Raw genomic sequence first — 19,091 nt, 5'->3', positions numbered from 1 at the left:
TGCGGAGCCATGTATCGCAGTGTTCCCGAACATGGGGCCATGTATTGCAGTGTTCCCAATCGCGGGACAATGTGTCACGGTGTTCCCGATAATGGAGCCATGTATCGCGGTGTTCCCGAACACTGGGTCTTGCGTCACGGTGTTCACGATCATGGGACCATGTATAGGACTAGGAGCAGGAGTAGGCCACCTGGCCCCTCGAGCCTGCTCCACCATTCAATGAGATCATGGCTGATCTTTTGTGGACTCAGCTCCACTTTCCGGCCCGAACACCATAACCCTTAATCCCTTTATTCTTCAAAAAACTATCTATCTTTATCTTAAAAACGTTTAATGAAGGAGCCTCTACTGCTTCACTGGGCAAGGAATTCCATAGATTCACAACCCTTTGGGTGAAGAAGTTCCTCCTAAACTCAGTCCTAAATCTACTTCCCCTTATTTTGAGGCTATGCCCCCTAGTTCTGCTTTCACCCACCAGTGGAAACAACCTGCCCGCATCTATCCTATCTATTCCCTTCATAATCTTATATGTTTCTATAAGATCCCCCCTCATCCTTCTAAATTCCAACGAGTACAGTCCCAGTCTACTCAACCTCACCATGGCCCCGTGATCGGGAACACTGCGATACATGGCCCCATGTTCGGGAACACCTAGATACATGGCTCCGCCGCCAGGAACACCGTGACGCATGGCGCTGTGATCGGGAACACCGTGACGCTTGGTCCCCAGATCGGGAACACCGCGAAGAATGGCTCTGCGGCCGGATGCACGTGACGCTTGGCCCTGCGATCGGGATCACTGACACATTCCCCGTGTTCGAGAACACCGCGATACATGGCACCGCGATCGTGAACGCCATGACACATGGCCCCGTAATCGTGAACCCCATGACACATTGCCCCGTGATCGGGAACACTGCGATACATGGCCCCATGTTCGGGAACGCCACGATACATGGCTCCATGATCGGGAATACCGTGACGCATGGCCCCACGATCGTGAATACCGTGACGCATGGCCCCGCGATCGGGAACAGCGTGACACATGGTCCCGTAATCGGGAACACTGCGATACATGGCCCCATGTTCGGAAACACCGCGATACATGGCTCCGCGGCCGGAAACACGTGACGCTTAGCCCTGTGATCGGGTACACTGGCGCATTTCCCCGTGTTCGAGAACACCGCGATACATGGCCCCATGATCGCGAAGACCGTGATGCTTGGCCCTGCGATCGGGTACACCAGGACGCATGGCCCTATTGGGAACACCGCGATACATGGCTACATGATCGGGAACACCGTGGCGCTTGGCCCTGCGATCGTGAACACCGTGAGGCATGGCCCCATGATCGTGAACACCGCATGCATAGGTGTTCACGATCGCGGGGCCATGCGACACGGTGTTCCCGATCGCGGGGCCATGTTACAGTGTTCACGATCGCGGGGCCGTGTCACGGTGTTCACGTTCGTGGGGCCATGCATCACGGTGTTCACGATCGCGGGGCCATGTCACGGTGTGCACGATCGTAGGGCCATGCGTCACAGTGTTCACAATTGCGGACCATGTCACGGTGTTCCCGATCGCGGGGCCATGTCACAGTGTTCACGATCGCGGGGCCGTCTCACGGTGTGCACGATCGTAGGGCCATTCGTCACAGTGTTCACAATTGCGGGACCATGTCACGGTGTTCACGATCGCGAGGCCATGCGTCACAGTGTTGCCGATCGCGGGGCCGTGTCACGGTGTTCACGATCGCGTGGCCATGCGTCACAGTGTTCACAATTGCGGGACCATGTCACGGTGTTCACGATCGTGGGGCCATGCGTCATGGTGTTCACGATCGCGGGGCCATGTCACGGTGTTCACGATCGTAGGGCCATGCGTCACAGTGTTGCCGATCGCGGGGCCGTGTCACGGTGGTCCCGGTTGCAGGGCCATGCGTCACGGTGTTCACAATTGCGGGGCCATGTCATGGTGTTCACGATCGCGGGGCCATGGGTCACGGTGTTCACGATCGCGGGGCCATGCATCACGGTGTTGCCGATCGCGGGGCCGTGTCACGGTGTTCACGATCGCGTGGCCATGCGTCACAGTGTTCACAATTGTGGGACCATGTCACGGTGTTCACGATCGTGGGGCCATGCGTCATGGTGTTGCCGATCGCGGGGCCGTGTCACGGTGTTCACGATCGCGTGGCCATGCGTCACAGTGTTCACAATTGCGGGACCATGTCACGGTGTTCACGATCGTGGGGCCATGCGTCACGGTGTTCCCGATCGCAGGCCAACTGTCCTGCAAAATCCTACCAACTGTCCTGGCTTGAGAAAATTCACACCTCTTTAACCTGGGGTTACCCCATCTCTGGATCTGTAAAGATTTAATCACCTGCTAATGGTCGCATTTCTAGCATTGTTTGGCATCTTTGAATTTGTCTATATATGTGTTTCTGGAACATACCTCTTCATTCGCCTGAGGAAGGAGCAGCGCTCCGAAAGCTAGTGACATTGAAACAAACCTGTTGGACTTTAACCTGGTGTTGTAAGACTTCGTACTGTGCTCACCCCAGTCCAACGCCGGCATCTCCACATCACGGTGTTCACGATCGTGGGGCCATGCGTCACAGTGTTGCCGATCGCGGGGCCATGTGTCACGGTGTTCCCGGGTGCGGAGCCATGTATCGCGGTGTTCCCGAACATGGGGCCATGCGTCACGGTGTTCAAGGTCGCAGGGCCATGCGTCATGGTGTTCACGATCGCGGGGCCATGGGTCACGGTGTTGTTGATTGTGGGACCATGTGTCACAGTGTTCCCGATCACGGGACCATGTGTCACAGTGTTCCCAATCACGGGGCCATGTGACACAGTGTTCCCGATCACGGGGCCATGTCACGGTGTTGCCGATCGTGGGGCCATGTGTCACGGTGTTGCCGATCGCGGGGCCGTGTCACGGTGGTCCCGGTTGCAGGGCCATGCGTCACGGTGTTCACAATTGCGGGGCCATGTCATGGTGTTCACGATCGCGGGGCCATGGGTCACGGTGTTCACGATCGCGGGGCCATGCATCACGGTGTTGCCGATCGCGGGGCCATGTGTCACGGTGTTCACGATCGCGGGGCCATGTGTCACGGTGTTCACGATCGCGGGGCCATGTGTGACGGTGTTCACGATCGCGGGGCCAGGTGTCACTGTGTTCCTGAACGCGGGGCCATGCGTCACGGTGTTCGCGATCGCAAGACCATGCGTCACGGTGTTGCCAATCGCGGGGCTATGCGGCACGGTGTTCCCGATCGCGGGGCCATGCGTCACGGTGTTCCCGATCAAAGGGCCATGCGTCACGGTGTTCACAATTGCGGGGCCATGTCATGGTGTTCACGATCGCGGGGCCATGGGTCACGGTGTTCACGATCGCGGGGCCATGCATCACGGTGTTGCCGATCGCGGGGCCATGTGTCACGGTGTTCACGATCGCGGGGCCATGTGTCACGGTGTTCACGATCGCGGGGCCATGTGTGACGGTGTTCACGATCGCGGGGCCAGGTGTCACTGTGTTCCTGAACGCGGGGCCATGCGTCACGGTGTTCGCGATCGCAAGACCATGCGTCACGGTGTTGCCAATCGCGGGGCTATGCGGCACGGTGTTCCCGATCGCGGGGCCATGCGTCACGGTGTTCCCGATCAAAGGGCCATGCGTCACGGTGTTGCCGAACACGGGGCCATGCGTCACGGTGTTCACGATCAAAGGGCCATGCGTCACGGTGTTGCCGAACACGGGGCCATGTGTCACGGTGTTCACGATCGCGTGGCCATGCGTCACGCCCTTCCCGATGGTGGGAATTAATGCCCAACGGCATTGATAAATGCCGGCTGCAACCAGCTTTCAGAATGACGGCTGTTTTGCACACGTGTGCTCCCTCAGCATTGCGCAGGTCCGGAGCCCAGTGGGGCACAATGCTGCCTCCTGACGTCAGCGCGGTGACCTACAATCTGGTGTCTTCCTGTCTGAAGCGGCAGCAGAGGGCATGTCATGCATCCTGTACGCTCACATCACGTGTTCTGGGCGTGAGAGAGATTCCTCCATTTGGCAGCTGCCAGCAATGCTGGTGTGAACTTCAGAGCCAATGGCGAACAACTCACGAAGGTGAAAATAGCATCAAGATTATTACTTGATGTGTGGGTTTATTAATTGTGCCACTGAAAATCAGGTTTCAAAGGTCATGTGTCATATGCAGGGAAGCACCGGCAAATGAAAGTTTAAAACTTCAAAGACATTTGACGACTAAACATGGCGAGTTCAAGGACAAACCTCTTGATGTTTTTCACGGATGCAGCGAGATCTTAAATCATCAGCTGAAGTCCTCAGCAGAAATGTAACATTGAGTAACAAGGCAAGTGAGATCATGGGGACCAAGCAGGCTCACCTGTCGCACTAAAGGCAAGTGAAAATGGGTGGGTCGCGAAGGTTGGCCGGCATGGGTCCTGAATGATGGCCGGTTGATAAAAATGGGTCCCGGGCAAAAACGTTAGGGAAGCACTGATGTAATTGCATCGCCAATTCACTCATTGGATCTTCCTCACTTTATTAACCGGAGTAAGCATCACCCGTTCCCCTGAAATCAATTTTGAATCTGGGGAAAGTGCTACTGAGTGCTTGCACATTGGAGCTTAATACCGCACAGTGGGGTTGGAGTCCTGGCTCACTTAAACGCTGATCTAGCCACACCGAGCAAGAATTGCTAGATGCAAAATCTGCGGCAACTCTCAGTAGGGTGGGTAGTAAATTAAACATTAAAATTCAGACATGAACTCATGGTACCTCTGGCGATCTGCAACAGTTTATAACCCATTCTCTCCACTGCAGATGTTGAACTACTGCACAGAGAAAGATGATTGACAAACGGGAAATAGAAAACATTTACCATACCATAATTCAGACAAAAAAAAAAATCCACTCCAATACATTTGTTGTCTTTATTGAAACTGAATGGCTCCTGGCCTATCAATGAACCCTGGGACTGTATTGAACCATGTACGAATGGAGTTAAAATGTACAGAAGGAAACCATGACAATACTTATCTCCAGGCCAGTAAACATGATCAGTTGGCCAAAAGTGGGGCAGGTTTTATCACTCACAACTGACTTTTCGTGAATGAGTTATTCAGCCTCATGAATAGAATATGAATCATATTTCATCGCTGGCCAATAATAGCATGGATTTTGCAAACCCAGGCAAAGCAATAATGGTCGCTGCTGACCTGGGAGAAAGCTGGCCGCAAGGATCTAGTCATCTCCGTGCCGCGGATTTCCTGGCCTGGGCTTGAAGATGGCACCAAGGCAAGGGGACCCCGAGGCATCCAGTGGCAGTGGCGACCACAAGCCAATCACATGGATAGATGGCAATAAGGCAGAAGTTAAGATCTCATAAACTTAAAAAAAATATTTCAAAGTGTGGACTGTTTGATCAAATTGGAGAAAGTTTGGCATTCGACAGATTTAAAACTGCTTCAGGGCCAGGGAGGATGCTTAGCATTAATTATAAACTTAGAATACCATTAAAATCCTAATTACAATTCTACAAGGTGCAATGTTTTCGCGGATTTTACAGCAAGACTAGATGCTGTTAACAGTGGAAAGTCTGGTCAATTCAGTGATTATTTCTCATTGATTGCAGTCTGATTTCAGGGATTTCAACAGCGCTCCACCTGGAGAAGTACAGAATCACTGACAGCAACTTCTGAATTTCCACATTCACCTGCGCACGTACAGACTCCAAAGGTTGCTATTAGCCCTATAACCCTATGAAGAGGTAGTAACATCACTCGACTAGTGATCCACAGGACCAGGCTAACGCTCTGGAAACCTGGTTTTGAATCCCAATAGTTTGAACTCAATGAATAAAATCTGAAATTAAAGCTAGCCTCAGTTCATGGTGACCGTGAAACTATCAGTGATTGTGGTCAGAATTCACCTGGTTCTCTCACGTCCTTTTAGGGAAGGAAATCTGCCCTCCTTACCTGGTCTGGCCTACATGTGACTCCAGATCCACAGCAATGTGGTTGCCCTTCACCTGCCCTCTGAAATGGCCGAGCAAAGTCACTCAGTTTGGGCGTAATTATGGGGAGGGTAGGGGGGGTGGGGCAACAAATGCTGACCTTACCAGTGATGTGGAGATGCCGGCGTTGGACTGGGGTGAGCACAGTAAGACGTTTCCACATTCACCTGCGCACGTACAGACTCCAGAGGTTGCTGGCGGTCTCACTAATGACAGTGAATGCGGAGAACTCCATCGTCATTGCTACCACAAAGTCCAGGCCAATATTTTATTGCACATTTGGACGGTTTTATGGTCTTATGGTTTTCGCCAAGCATGTTTTTAAATGTCTAAATCACTCAAGATTTGGTTATTGTCATCTTCATGTTGGTGTTTTTCTCGCTCATTTTCCTATTCTGCCTCCCTCTGTCCCATCTTTGATTCCGGACCATTGAAGGAAGGGTGTGACGGGTTAAGCCAAGGTGTGCAATGTATTTACAAGGTCTTTCAGTTCGCCTCTCATCCGCACGGCCAACCCTGCTATCCCTCCTTCAATTCACAATTACCATTGGGCATCCTGCATTATCACTACCCCCCCTCACCCCAGCAATCACTGTGAACTCTCTACGAGCTGCGAGTCAACCCTAACACAAAGGAAGATGGCTTGGTTTCCCGTGCAATTTCCTCCTACTCCTGCCCCTCTTCCTTATTATATCCCAAGCTTTAAAAGCACAGTATGGAGGTTGGAAAAACCCTTGTATATTCTTTTAAGGTGGAATTTAGATGTCAGCTTATCTCAATGATATCACTTTTACCCTCATCTCCAAGTTGGAAGGCTGTGTGTTCATGTTCCGCTGGAGGACTGGGGTATATAATCCAGGCTGAAACTGCAGTGTGATACCGAGAGAATGCTGCATTGTCAGAGGTGCAACCTTTCAGATACAAAGTTAAGCTAAGGTTTCCTCTGCCTGTCCAATAGTGGGCACTGGAGTCGCCCGTGTTCCCAGGTCCATGCAGGGGAGTTCTTTGTAATGACTTGGAAGACATCAACATTCTGAATTCAACAAAGATTCAACAAATACATTTCTGGGCCAAAGAGGTATTTGAAAGACATGTGATCTGAAGGTGCCAGGTCAGGTGAGCTTGTGGGACCACATCGTCTTCTCCTGTCCCTTATCTCATCCCCATTGCTGCACCAGCACCTTAACACCAATTAGGAAAGCCGTCATTAGCAGCTCTGGACCCAAAGAGCGTCAAAGCTTTAACACAAGCAGAGCTGTTGCTTCCACTTTACAATTACTTATTGCCATGAGGAGACACTCATACTCCCAAGCAAGAGGTGGTATCAGGATCAAGGCTTAATAGTGACAGGTGATAGAAGGAGCATGGTCAGTAGGTAGGCAGTGGTACAGGCCACTGACCAGGAACGAGCAGAGAGCGCGATTCCATGCATCATGTGGCACCTTGTTTTTGTTATGGACTAAAAAATAACTAACGGGAAGTGTGATACATAGAACATACAGTGCAGAAGGAGGCCATTCGGCCCGTCGAGTCTGCACCGACCCACTTAAGCCCTCACTTCCACCCTATCCCCGTAACTCAATCCTAACCCCTCCTAACCGTTTTGGATTCGAAGAGCAATTTAACATGGCCAATCCACCTAACCTGCACGTCTTTGGACTTGTGGGAGGAAACCGGAGCACCCGGAGGAAACCCACGCAGACACGGGGAGAAAGTGCAGTCTCCACACAGACAGCGACCCAGCAGGGAATCGAACCTGGGACCCTTTCGCTGTGAAGCCACAATGCTAGCCACTTGTGCTACCGTGCTGATATCATGAGCTTTAAGCCGACAGCTAGGATCAACGTAAATAGCATGACGGATTGCACAATAAAGAAATAATTATGTGGAAGGTTAAGCGTAATGCAAAGGAGTAAATCTCAAAATGTCCAATATGTTACAAATGAAGCCCTTTGGTTATTCCTCAATATTCAAGATTTGTTTTTGGTTGACTTGGTTCATCGTTGATGACACGGTCTGAAAGAAATAGCCTCAAGGGGTTGCTGTGCCTTGCGTTTGAGCACGACCCAGACATTCTACCACAGGGAATACAGAGAACGCAGTGCAAACTGAATGATTATTGAAGCATTCCGGGTTAATTAGCAGCCGTATCCAGGGATAGTAATTGAATGCCTTCCTCACTTACCAGCTTAACAGCTCCTCCAAGCAAGTTTAACCTAACAATGTCACCGACACAGCTTCAACAGAAGCGTTCAGGCGCACAAAAGATCTGTTAAAAATAATCTGACAAATAACCGGTTTTCAAGGGGGTCCTTATCTTGCCTCCTCCACTCACTTTCCCGTCATACCCTGCCCCCAAAATACCTGCTTGCGCACATTAATTCCCACCGGATGGCGAAAAGTTATTGCGAAACGGAAACAACCATGGAAGATCATTCTCTTACAGTACCTGGTGTTCCGTGGCAGCAGAGGTGGGGAGGTGGGTGGAGGGGTGAAGGGGTGCGGGGCGGGGGGGGGGGGGGGGGGGTGGGATGACATCACTGAGCCAGAGGCGTCTCTGCGGTGACTGGCAATGATGCAATGGAGCGGAAGAAAGCAATATCCCTGGGAGCTTCATGGGCCATTCTGAGGTACTCCCAGAGAACCCAAAAGGGCTATTAGCCCTAAAACCCTGTAAAGAGGTAGTAACATCACTCGACTAGTGATCCACAGGACCAGGCTAACGCTCTGGAAACCTGGCTTTGAATCCCAATAGTTTGAACTCAATGAATAAAATCTGAAATTAAAGCTAGCCTCAGTTAATGGTGACCGTGAAACTATCAGTGATTGTGGTCAAAATTCACCTGGTTCTCTCACGTCCTTTTAGGGAAGGAAATCTGCCCTCTTCATATACCTCTTCATTCACCTGAGGAAGGAGCAGTGCTCCGAAAGCTAGTGACATCGAAACAAACCTGTTGGACTTTAACCTGGTGTTGTAAAACTTCTTACTGACCTTACCAGTGACATCCATATCCTATGAAAGAAAGAAAAAATGAAGTGCAATTTTCTCCCGGATCTTCAGCAGCCTCACAGGTCGTCTGAAGGGAGAGGAACAATATTCCTTGGCTTAATGTATCGGGGGGGGGGGGGGGGGGGGGGGGGGGGGGGGAGGAGGAGGAAACAAAATTGCAGCAAATCCTTTAAAAGGCTGCAACCAGTTAAAGATCAGTCTCACTCTTCTCAAAGGTGGCAGGCGAATTAGCAGCCAGCAAGGTCTTGCAGCTGGAAAGAGAGAGACAAAACATTTAGCCAGCAATATGCACGCCACAGGAATTTTTATTCCCATTGGGCATCCTGCATTATCACTACCCCCCCCCCCCCCCCCCCCCCCACCCCCACCCCTCACCCCAGCAATCACCGTGAACTCTCTACGAGCTGCGAGTCAACCCTAACACAAAGGAAGATGGCTTGGTTTCCCGTGCAATTGCCTCCTACTCCTGCCCCTCTTCCTTATTATATCCCAAGCTTTAAAAGCACAGTATGGAGGTTGGAAAAACCCTTGTATATTCTTTTAAGGTGGAATTTAGATGTCAGCTTGTCTCAACGATATCACTTTTACCCTCATCTCCAAGTTGGAAGGCTGTGTGTTCATGTTCCGCTGGAGGACTGGGGTATATAGTCCAGGCTGAAACTGCAGTGTGATACCGAGAGAATGCTGCATTGTCAGAGGTGCAACCTTTCAGATTCAAAGTTAAGCTAAGGTTTCCTCTGCCTGTCCAATAGTGACAAAACATTTAGCCAGCAATATGCACACCACAGGAATTTTTATAACACTAATCAAGAGCTCGAGGTGTCTTCGCTGCTGCAATGAAGGAAATGGGGTCGCCACCGGAAGATGCCAAAATCAGGGGTGGGATAATAACCAGATTGATGGTCTGTTTCTGCAGCGATGCTGATAAATATTGGCCAGTAAAGCAGGAAGAGCTTCTCCGAAGTAGCGCCGTGGGACATTTTGCAGCCGCCTCAGAGCCTCTGCTTGACGCCTCATCCTAAAGCCAGCAGCCCCGCCAATGCCGTGCTCTGGTGTGTCACTATTTTGGCGCTCAAGTTTCTGGAGTGGGACTTGAACCCACAATTTTTCAAATGCTCCTGTGGAGGTGCTCTGAATGGAGGGAGGGTCGGGAGGGACCCCCGGATGGACAATGAGGGCGGAGGGCCAACGGCGAGGCATTTGGTGCAATTCCCGCCACCCTGTGATCTGCCCCACAGCGAAGGAAGATGCTCACCTCGTAATGGTGGTCAAAGTGAGGTGACGCAATGGTCCCAATACATATTCGTTTACAGCTTTACTCCCCTTTTTAACAACCAAAATCTTTCTTTTTCAGTATCCGTGGGGCATTTCCTAGATTCAAAACCACAACCCCTGCCTCCCACAAGAGCTTCTATTTCTGCATTGACCTTCCAACGACCCAACTCTCCAAAATGTCAGCGCTACGCTAGTTCAAGCCTCTTGATCATTCCCAATTATAATCACTCCACCACTGGTAGCCATGCCTTCAGTTGCCTAACCCTGCGCGCTGCGATTCCCCCTATACACCTGTCTCTTTCCCTCACTTTCCTTATTTCAGACATTCATTAAAAACTACCTTTTTGGCAAAGCTTTTCGTCACCTGGTCTAGTACCTCCCCACGCGACTCAGTGATATTCTTTGTTTTATAATGCTCCTGCGAAAGGCCGTGGGATGTTTAATTACATTAAAATACGATGTTTAATTACTGCGTACAGTTCTGGTCGCCACATTAATGAATGAAAATGAAATGAAATGAAAATGAAAATCGCTTATTGTCACAAGTAGGCTTCAACGAAGTTACTGTGAAAAGCCCCTAGTCGCCACGTTCCGGCGCCTGTTCGGGGAGGCTGGTACGGGAATTGAACCGTGCTGCTGGCCTGCTTTAAAAGCCAGCGATTTGGCCCAGTGTGCTAAACCAGCCCCATTACCAAAAGGATGTGGATGCTTTGGAGATGGTTCACCAGGATGTTGCCTGGTATGGAGGGCGCTAGCTATGAAGAGAGGTTGAGTAGATTAGGATTATTTTTGTTAGAAAGACAGAGGTTGACGGGGGACCTCATTGAGGTCTACAAAATCATGAGAGGTATAGACAGGGTGGATAGCAAGAAGCTTTTTCCCAGAGTGGGGGACTCAATTACTAGGGGTCACGAGTTCAAGGTGAGAGGGGAGAAGTTTAAGGGAGATATGCGTGGAAAGTTCTTTATGCAGAGGGTGGTGGGTGCCTGGAACGCATTGCCGGCGGAGGTGGTAGAGGCGGACACGATAGCGCCATTTAAGATGTATCTAGACAGATACATTAATGGGCAGGGAGCAGAGGGATACAGATCCTTAGAAAATAGGCGACAGTTTTAGATAGAAGATCCGGATCGGCGCAGGCTTGGAGGGCCGAAGGGCCTGTTCCTGTGCTGTAATTTTTCTTTGTTCTTTGTTTTTTTGTTCTTTGTTAAAGATGCTATATAAATGCAAGTTGTTGCCGTCACCACTTAACACCTTGGCACGCGTGACCTGCAGGACATACACGCACAAGGCAATAATTCTGGTCAGGAACTTACCCCGCAGCTGTTCCTACTTCACAAGCGATCATAGATGCATCCCAAGCACTATCGTTTAACGACCTAATTAATTGGATCCCCAAGATACGGCAAGAAACGCTAAATTAAAATGCTGCAAAGAATCACATGCATTCTCTGATTCTTGTCAGTGAAGCCTCTTTCACCCCCAAGACGATGGCGAGAGTTTTAAAATGAACCATGCTGAGCTTCAGCCCCAGAATTGACAGCAGCAAGAATTGGAACATCAGAGGAAAATGTTGGTGTGCATTTCATTCTACAAGTGGAATGTGTTCTTGAACAGGTAATTAGGGGACGGCCTCGGCTTAGTGCTGGCAATCTCACCTCACAGTCAGATGGCAGAATTTACACCAATGCTCCTTCAGTTCTGTACTGCTAACTGGTGCCATCTTTCAGGTTGTTGCTAACTTTTGGTTGGTTCAATTGGCTGTTTTATAACCTTTGCTCTCGAGTCGCCAGGTATCTTTATGATACCGCCACGAGGTTCAAGTTCAAGTAATGATCAATAACTCAATACACCGATTAGTAAGATTCAAATCAAAGCACATTTATTATACACAGTAATCGCTACTCATGCACACATTCTACTTCTAAGCTACTTCTACAACTAACAGGCCTATACTTAACTTCGGACTGGCCCACCAGGTCAGGGGAACAAATGGCCTTTTGTTCGGGTTCTGAGTCTGCGGGATTCAAAGTTGGTACGGACTGGTAGCTAGGAGCGCCTATTTCGTAGCGAGCGTTGACTTAAGACTTACGGTCTCTCGGCGGCAGCTGCACCGGTCACTGTCAAGGGTTGGTTCGCGTTGCTGAGTGACCCGGTCAAGAAGAACGATTTGAACTTGGGGCTTAACTTTTATATTCCCCAGGGGCTTCCCGCCTTTCGGGGCGGACCCTGTACCTGGTTCTAGGTGATTGTACTTTGTCCCAATCGCTTGGTTCGATTTCTGCAATACTGGAGCGGTTCCCTGATAGATGGGCGGTCTTGAAGTGTCCGTTAACCTCTATTGTGTTGGCTCCTGCTGGCGCCGGGGAGTCTGGCTTAGCTTTGTTTGTCCCAAATGTTGCGATTGTTCCTGGGGATCGCGCATTAGTATGTAGATGGCTGCTACATTATTATGCAGATGGCTGCTGGTATCGATGCTGTCTGGGCTTTTTGCAGAGTTTAGTACACAGTAACTTGCACCTGCTGGTTTCTGCCTGCATTGGCTGACTTTCCCTTCAGCCTTTGCTGTTCTCCATTTTAAATCGGGACTTGGCCAACTCAGGTGGCTACAAGGTGAACACCAAAATCGATATTCTGCCCGCCTTGGGAACAAAAGACTCCACGGTACTATACAACACAGAGCAGGGGGTTTCCCCTGTGCCCTGTTCAAATTTACCCCAAAACCGACACCAGTGAAACCGATTATCTGTTATTTTACTCGTAGCTTTTTAAAAATTCTTCATGGGGTGTCGCCAGCATTTACTGCCCATCCCAAATTCCCCTTGCGAAGGCAGTGGTGAGCCTCCATCTTATCGCTGCAGTCCGTGTGGTGTAGGTGCATTCACATTGCTGTTAGGGAGGGAGTCCCAGGATTTTGACCCAGCGACAAGTGAAGGAACGGCGATGTATTTCCAAGTCAGGGTGGTGAGTGGCTTGGAGGGGAACTTTGACGGTGGTGGTGTTACCTTCTATCTGCTGCCCTTGTCCTTCTAGATGGTAGTGGTCATGGGTTTGGCAGGTGCTCCCTAAGGAGCCTTGGTGAGTTGCCGCAGTGCATTCTGTGGATGGTACCCACAGCTGCCACTGTATATCAGTGGTGGAGGGAGTGAATAAGTGGTGGATGGGGTGACAGTCAAGCTGGCTGCTTTGTCCTGAATGGTGTTGATCTCCTTGAATGTTGTTGGGAGCTCTTTTTCAACTTTACAACAGTGGCTACATTTCAAAAGCACTTAATTGGCGGTGAAGTGCTTTGGACCATGTTCAGAACATGGGCGTCGTGGTTAGCACTGCTGCCTCACAACTCTAGGGTCCCAGGTTCAATTCTGGCCTTGGGTGACTGTCTGTACCACCAAGAAAGCACAACAGCGCCTGTACTTCCTCAGGAAACTAAGGAAATCCGGCATGTCCACATTAACTCTTACCAACTTTTACAGATGTACCATAGAAAGCATCCTATCTGGCTGCATCACAGCTTGATATGGCAACATCTCAGCCCAAGACCGCAAGAAGCTTCAGAGAGTCGTGAACACAGCCCAGTCCATCACACAAACCTGCCTCCCATCCATTGACTCCATCTACACCTCCCGCTGCCTGGGGAAAGCGGGCAGCATAATCAAAGGTCCCTCCCACCCGGCTTACTCACTCTTCCAACTTCTTCCATCGGGCAGGAGATACAGAAGTCTGAGAACACGCACAAATAAATTCAAAAACTGCTTCTTCCCCACTGTTACCGGACTCCTAAACGACCCTCTTATGGACTGACCTGATTAATACTGCACCCCTGTATGCTTCACCCGATGCCTGTGTCTATATACTTACATTGTGTACCTTGTGTTGCCCTATTATGTATTTTCTTTTTATTGTATTTTATTTTCATGTACTAAATGACCTGTTTGAGCTGCTTGCAGAAAAATACTTTTCACTGTGCCTCGGTACACATGACAATAAACAAATCCAAACCCATTTGTACCTTCCAGTTCAGGCAGCGATGGTTAGAGAATAAAATCCGAACATGTTTCTGTCAGTTTCAGTTTGTTAACATTCTGTTGAATTCTGTCACAAAAGATCGCACTGTTGGGATTTGTCTTTTTGTTTGCGAATACTGTTTTGAGCAGAATGATTCCATTGTTTTTGCTCTGACATATTAAGTGTCACTTTTGTTCGACTAGGTGCGAATAGAATAAAACATGCAAACAGAAAGTAATCAGAGGCATCTCTTTGACCAACCTCTGCCTCTTTCTTAAAAGTCTTTTCAATAAATTGACTAAAAGGCAGAATATACAGAAACAAAAATTTTATTGAAGATTCTTCTCATTTTTAAATGTTCAGTGTCATCTTGGCTCCGGTTGATAATATTCTCGTGTCTGAGTTCGAAGCACGTAATCTAAACTGACAATTCATGGTGTCACTTGGGGAGCGCTGAGCTGGGGAAGACACTGTCCATTGGACAAGACATTAAAACTCGGGCGGCACGGTAGCACAGTGGTTAGCACTGTTGTTTCACAGCGCCAGGGTCCCAGGTTCGATTCCCGGCTTGGGTCACTGTTGTGCGGAGTCCGCACATTCTCCCTCTGTCTGTGTGCATTTCCGCCGGGTGCTCCGGTTTCTTCCCACAAGTCCCGAAAGACGTGTTTGTTGGGTAAATTGAACATTCTGAATTCTCCCTCAGTGTACCCGAACAGGCGCCGGAGTGTGGCGACTAGGGGATTTTCCACAGTGACTTCATTGCAGTGTTAACGTACGCCTACTTGTAACACTAATAAAGATTACTATTGTTAAAATTGTAGTGATGTCTGCCTTTTCGGAGTGTGTAAAAAGGTCCTCCGAGCCTAATGTCAAAGATTTTTCACCCAACCATTGTCACCTAAGCGACTCATTATGATTTGAAGATCTTGCTGTGTGCAAAACACTGCTACAATTTTTTACATAATAAGAGGCAGGACCTCGGGTGACTGTCTGTGTGGAGTTTGCACTTTCTCTCCCCGTGACTGCGTGGGTTTCCTCCGGTTTCCTTCCACAGTCCAAAGATGTACAGATTATGTGGATTGGCCATGATAAAATTGCCCTTTAGTGTGCAAAAAATTAGGTGGGATTATGGGGATAGGGTGGGGGAGTGGGCCTAGGCAGAATGCTCTTTCAGAGGGTCGGTGCAGACCTCCTTCAGCACCGTGGTGAATCTATGAACCCTTGATTCCTTTACTGATTAAAAATCTGTCTCTCTTAGCCGTGAACATACTTAATGACCCAGCCTCTACAGCTCTCTGTGGTAAATAATTTTGCAAATTCACTACCCTCTGAGAAGAAATTCCTCGTCATCTGTTTTAAATGGGTGACTCCTTATTCTGAGATTCTGCCCTCTGGCCCTAGACTCACCCACAAAGGGAAACAACCTCTCAGCATCTACCCTGTCAACCCCCCCTGAGATTCCAATATGTCTCAATAAGGTCACCTCTCATTCTAAGCTTCAATGAGTACAGGCCCAACCTACTTAACCTCTCCTCATTTTGAAATCCCTCCATACCCAGGATCAACCTCGTGAACCTTCTCTGGACTTCCACCAATGCCAGTATATATTTCCTCAGATAAGGGGACCAAAACTGTCAGGTGTGGTCTAATTAGTGTCTTGTATCGTTTTAGCAAGTTTATCCTATTTGTATTCTCCATTCCCTTTGAAATAAAGGCCAACATTCCATTTGCCCTCCCAATTACCCGCTGGACTTGCGTGCTGGCTTTTTGTGACTGATGCACGAGGACCCCCAAATCCCTCTGTGCTGCAGGTTTCTGTCTCATTGAGTGTGGCGGAGGACTCGGTCCCAGACGGCAATGCCTAGAGGAGGGCGTCTGTTTGGCGGGGGGCATGGAGGATGATTTTGAGGCAGTGGACTCCCTTGTGATTGATATCGAGTCGCCCCTCATCGCCCAGGGGAACTCCGGAAATACCCAAGTGTAAACCGCGGTCGTCGAATGCAGCTAACCCACGACCGATGGTCAGTCGGCGCTGCTCATTAAGTCCTCCCGTGCCTGCGGTAGGAGACGCAGACGCAACACCGGGCTGAAATCTTTCCTCGCCGGGCTCCAGTGGGAGCGGAGGGGGGGCACGCTCTCCTCTCTCCCTCCAAGAACCAAAAAGATGGTACCTTCCTGCTGACATAGAGGTGACCATAGCCAGTCTCAAATTCAACAGCAGCAGGGACGGCGCTCCGCAGATTCAAGAACTTCTCGGTCCTCCGGGACGGGATGTATGAAGCGCTTCCTGCAAGAAACCCACAGTGCCATGCAAAACAAAGCCATATAGCTCCTGGAGTGGCAAGGGGCTTCTACATGAGCCACTTGATCTCACGTTCAGGTGGGGTGGCTATCGCGTTAACCCCACATTTCAGTCAGAGATCTTGGGTCAAGGAGCCAGTGTAAGGCCGGTCGCCTGGTGAGTTATTTGCAAAAGAACTGCAGAGTCACAAGTCAGCCTTACGGAACAGGAAACTGTCATAACTTCGAATCATTTTAGAATGTTAAATAATTACACCAAAATGTTTTTTTCAAAACAATGCAATACCTCATTGAGTTAAAGAGAGGATCTGTTGGCTCCTACCTTTGAAATGAAGAGATTCAGGTATCCAGCACCTTCCCCACACCCTAAAATAGTTCTCTCACACAGTCAAACTGCTCTCATACCAGCTTCGCGCGATTGTCGGGCCAGATTTCTCTGCCAGCAGTAAGAAAGAATCTAGTTCAAAAGACAGGGAAAAAAAACAAAGACACGCTTCAACAAACCCGTCCACCTCCCAGAGCTGAAATGACAGGTTAACTGAGACGAGTAGTTTCATTTTCCAGGTGCCCAGGGACTGCTCGTGCAGTGACCAACGCCACTCCTGGTTCATTTCAGATTAGCAAACATTCATGTGTGTGTGTGTGTAGCTCAAAGCGATAGCGTTCCTCTCCCTTCTCAGACCCCAGCAAGTAGTTTGTCCAAACCAGGCAAGAGAGAGAGAGAGAGGGAAGAGGGAAAACTACTGGTTGAATGAGAGCCGATGGGTGGAGACAAACAACTCAAAGAAACTTTTGACTGCTCCTGCAAGGCTCCACACATCCGTGCGCTGCTGCCAACTCACAGCTTACCTTGACGCTCCGGAAAGGGGGAGGGAGACAGAGAGAGAGAGGGAGGGAGACCCAGGATCGATGCAAACGAGTCACATTTCCAGCCCAGGCGGCGGCGGCGGCAGTGGCGGCCGAATCCCGCCGTCCAGTTCACTGGAAACCGACAAGTGTTTGGAGGAGGCGAGAGGAACAACAAACAGAAAGGGAGGGAGGGAGTGAAAGCGTTTCCTCTCCCGTCCGACCTGTACCTGTGAGCTGTTTGGAGCCCAGCACCCGGGCAACACCTGAGAGGCGCTGAAACAGGCGGCAGGACCGGAAAATCCAATTCTTAAAAGCCAGGAATTCCAGTCCGCAGCTGGAGAGGCGATTACAATCCAACTCTTAAAGGAGTGAATTACAGTCCGGAGCTGGAGAGAGGATTACAATCCAACTCTTAAAGGAGGGAATTACAGTCCGGAGCTGGAGAGAGGATTACAATCCAACTCTTAAAGGAGTGAATTACAGTCCGGAGCTGGAGAGAGGATTACAATCCAACTCTTAAAGGAGTGAATTACAGTCCGGAGCTGGAGAGAGGATTACAATCTAACTCTTAAAGGAGTGAATTACAGTCCGGAGCTGGAGAGAGGATTACAATCCAACTCTTAAAGGAGTGAATTACAGTCCTGTGCTGGAGAGACGATTACAATTCAACTCAAAGGAGGGAATTACAGTCCGGAGCTGGAGAGACGATTACAATCCAATTCTTAAAGGAGTGAATTACAGTCCTGTGCTGGAGAGACGATTACAATTCAACTCAAAGGAGGGAATTACAGTCCGGAGCTGGAGAGAGGATTACAATCTAACTCTTAACGGAGGGAATTACAGTCCGGTGCTGGGGAGGAACCCTTTCCTTCTCCACCTGCTCTAACTTTGCTGCTCTCACCTCCCCTACCAGAGCCTGATGGAGGCGGGTGTGGAAGATCCCTTTGCCCGGAGCTTCTGAGTTGATTCTCCGGCGTGGCTGCTGCTCGCTCAGGCGGGGAGAGGGGTTTGAGGGAGAGAGAGGTTTGAGGTTGAAGGAGAGAGGTTGAGGGAGAGGGGGGTTGAGATTGTGGGGGGTTGAGATTGAGGGAGAGTGGGGGGTTGAGATTGAGGGAGAGGGGGGGGTTGAGATTGAGGGAGAGGGGGGGGTTGAGATTGAGGGAGGGGGGGGTTGAGATTGAGGGAGGGGGGGTTGAGATTGAGGGAGGGGGGGGTTGAGATTGAGGGAGAGGGGGGGTTGAGATTGAGGGAGAGGGGGGGGTTGAGATTGAGGGAGAGGAGGGGGGTTGAGATTGAGGGAGAGGGGGGGGGTTGAGATTGAGGGAGAGGGGGGGGGTTGAGATTGAGGGAGAGGGGGGGTTGAGATTGAGGGAGAGGGGGGGTTGAGATTGAGGGAGAGGGGGGGTTGAGATTGAGGGAGAGGGGGTTTGAGGTTGAGGTAGAGGGAGTTTGAGGGAGAGGGGGGTTGAGGCAGAGGGAGGTTGAGGCAGAGGGGGTTTGAGGTTGAGGCAGAGGGGGTTTGAGGTTGAGGCAGAGGGGGGTTGAGGTTGAGGCAGAGGGAGTTTGAGGGAGAGGGGGGTTGAGGTTTAGGGGGTTTGA

The 19,091-nt window shown here is 50.1% G+C and overlaps 1 long non-coding RNA gene across 1 annotated transcript in view; it reads right to left on the bottom strand.

Moving 5' to 3' along the window:
• Window positions 1–9,187, bottom strand: part of LOC140385173 (uncharacterized) — a 66,433-nt gene extending 57,246 nt beyond the window's left edge. Inside the window, exon 1 of the long non-coding RNA XR_011933302.1 lies at window positions 9,045–9,187. This is a non-coding gene — a long non-coding RNA (uncharacterized lncRNA). The remainder of the gene's footprint in view (window positions 1–9,044) is intronic.
• Window positions 9,188–19,091: the final 9,904 nt, after the last annotated feature.

Source organism: Scyliorhinus torazame, chromosome 11 (assembly GCF_047496885.1).
Source record: "Scyliorhinus torazame isolate Kashiwa2021f chromosome 11, sScyTor2.1, whole genome shotgun sequence".
In the NCBI taxonomy this organism is placed as follows: domain Eukaryota; kingdom Metazoa; phylum Chordata; class Chondrichthyes; order Carcharhiniformes; family Scyliorhinidae; genus Scyliorhinus; species Scyliorhinus torazame.
Note: the sequence above shows the minus strand (reverse complement) of the source record. Positions and strands in the feature narration are given on the sequence as shown.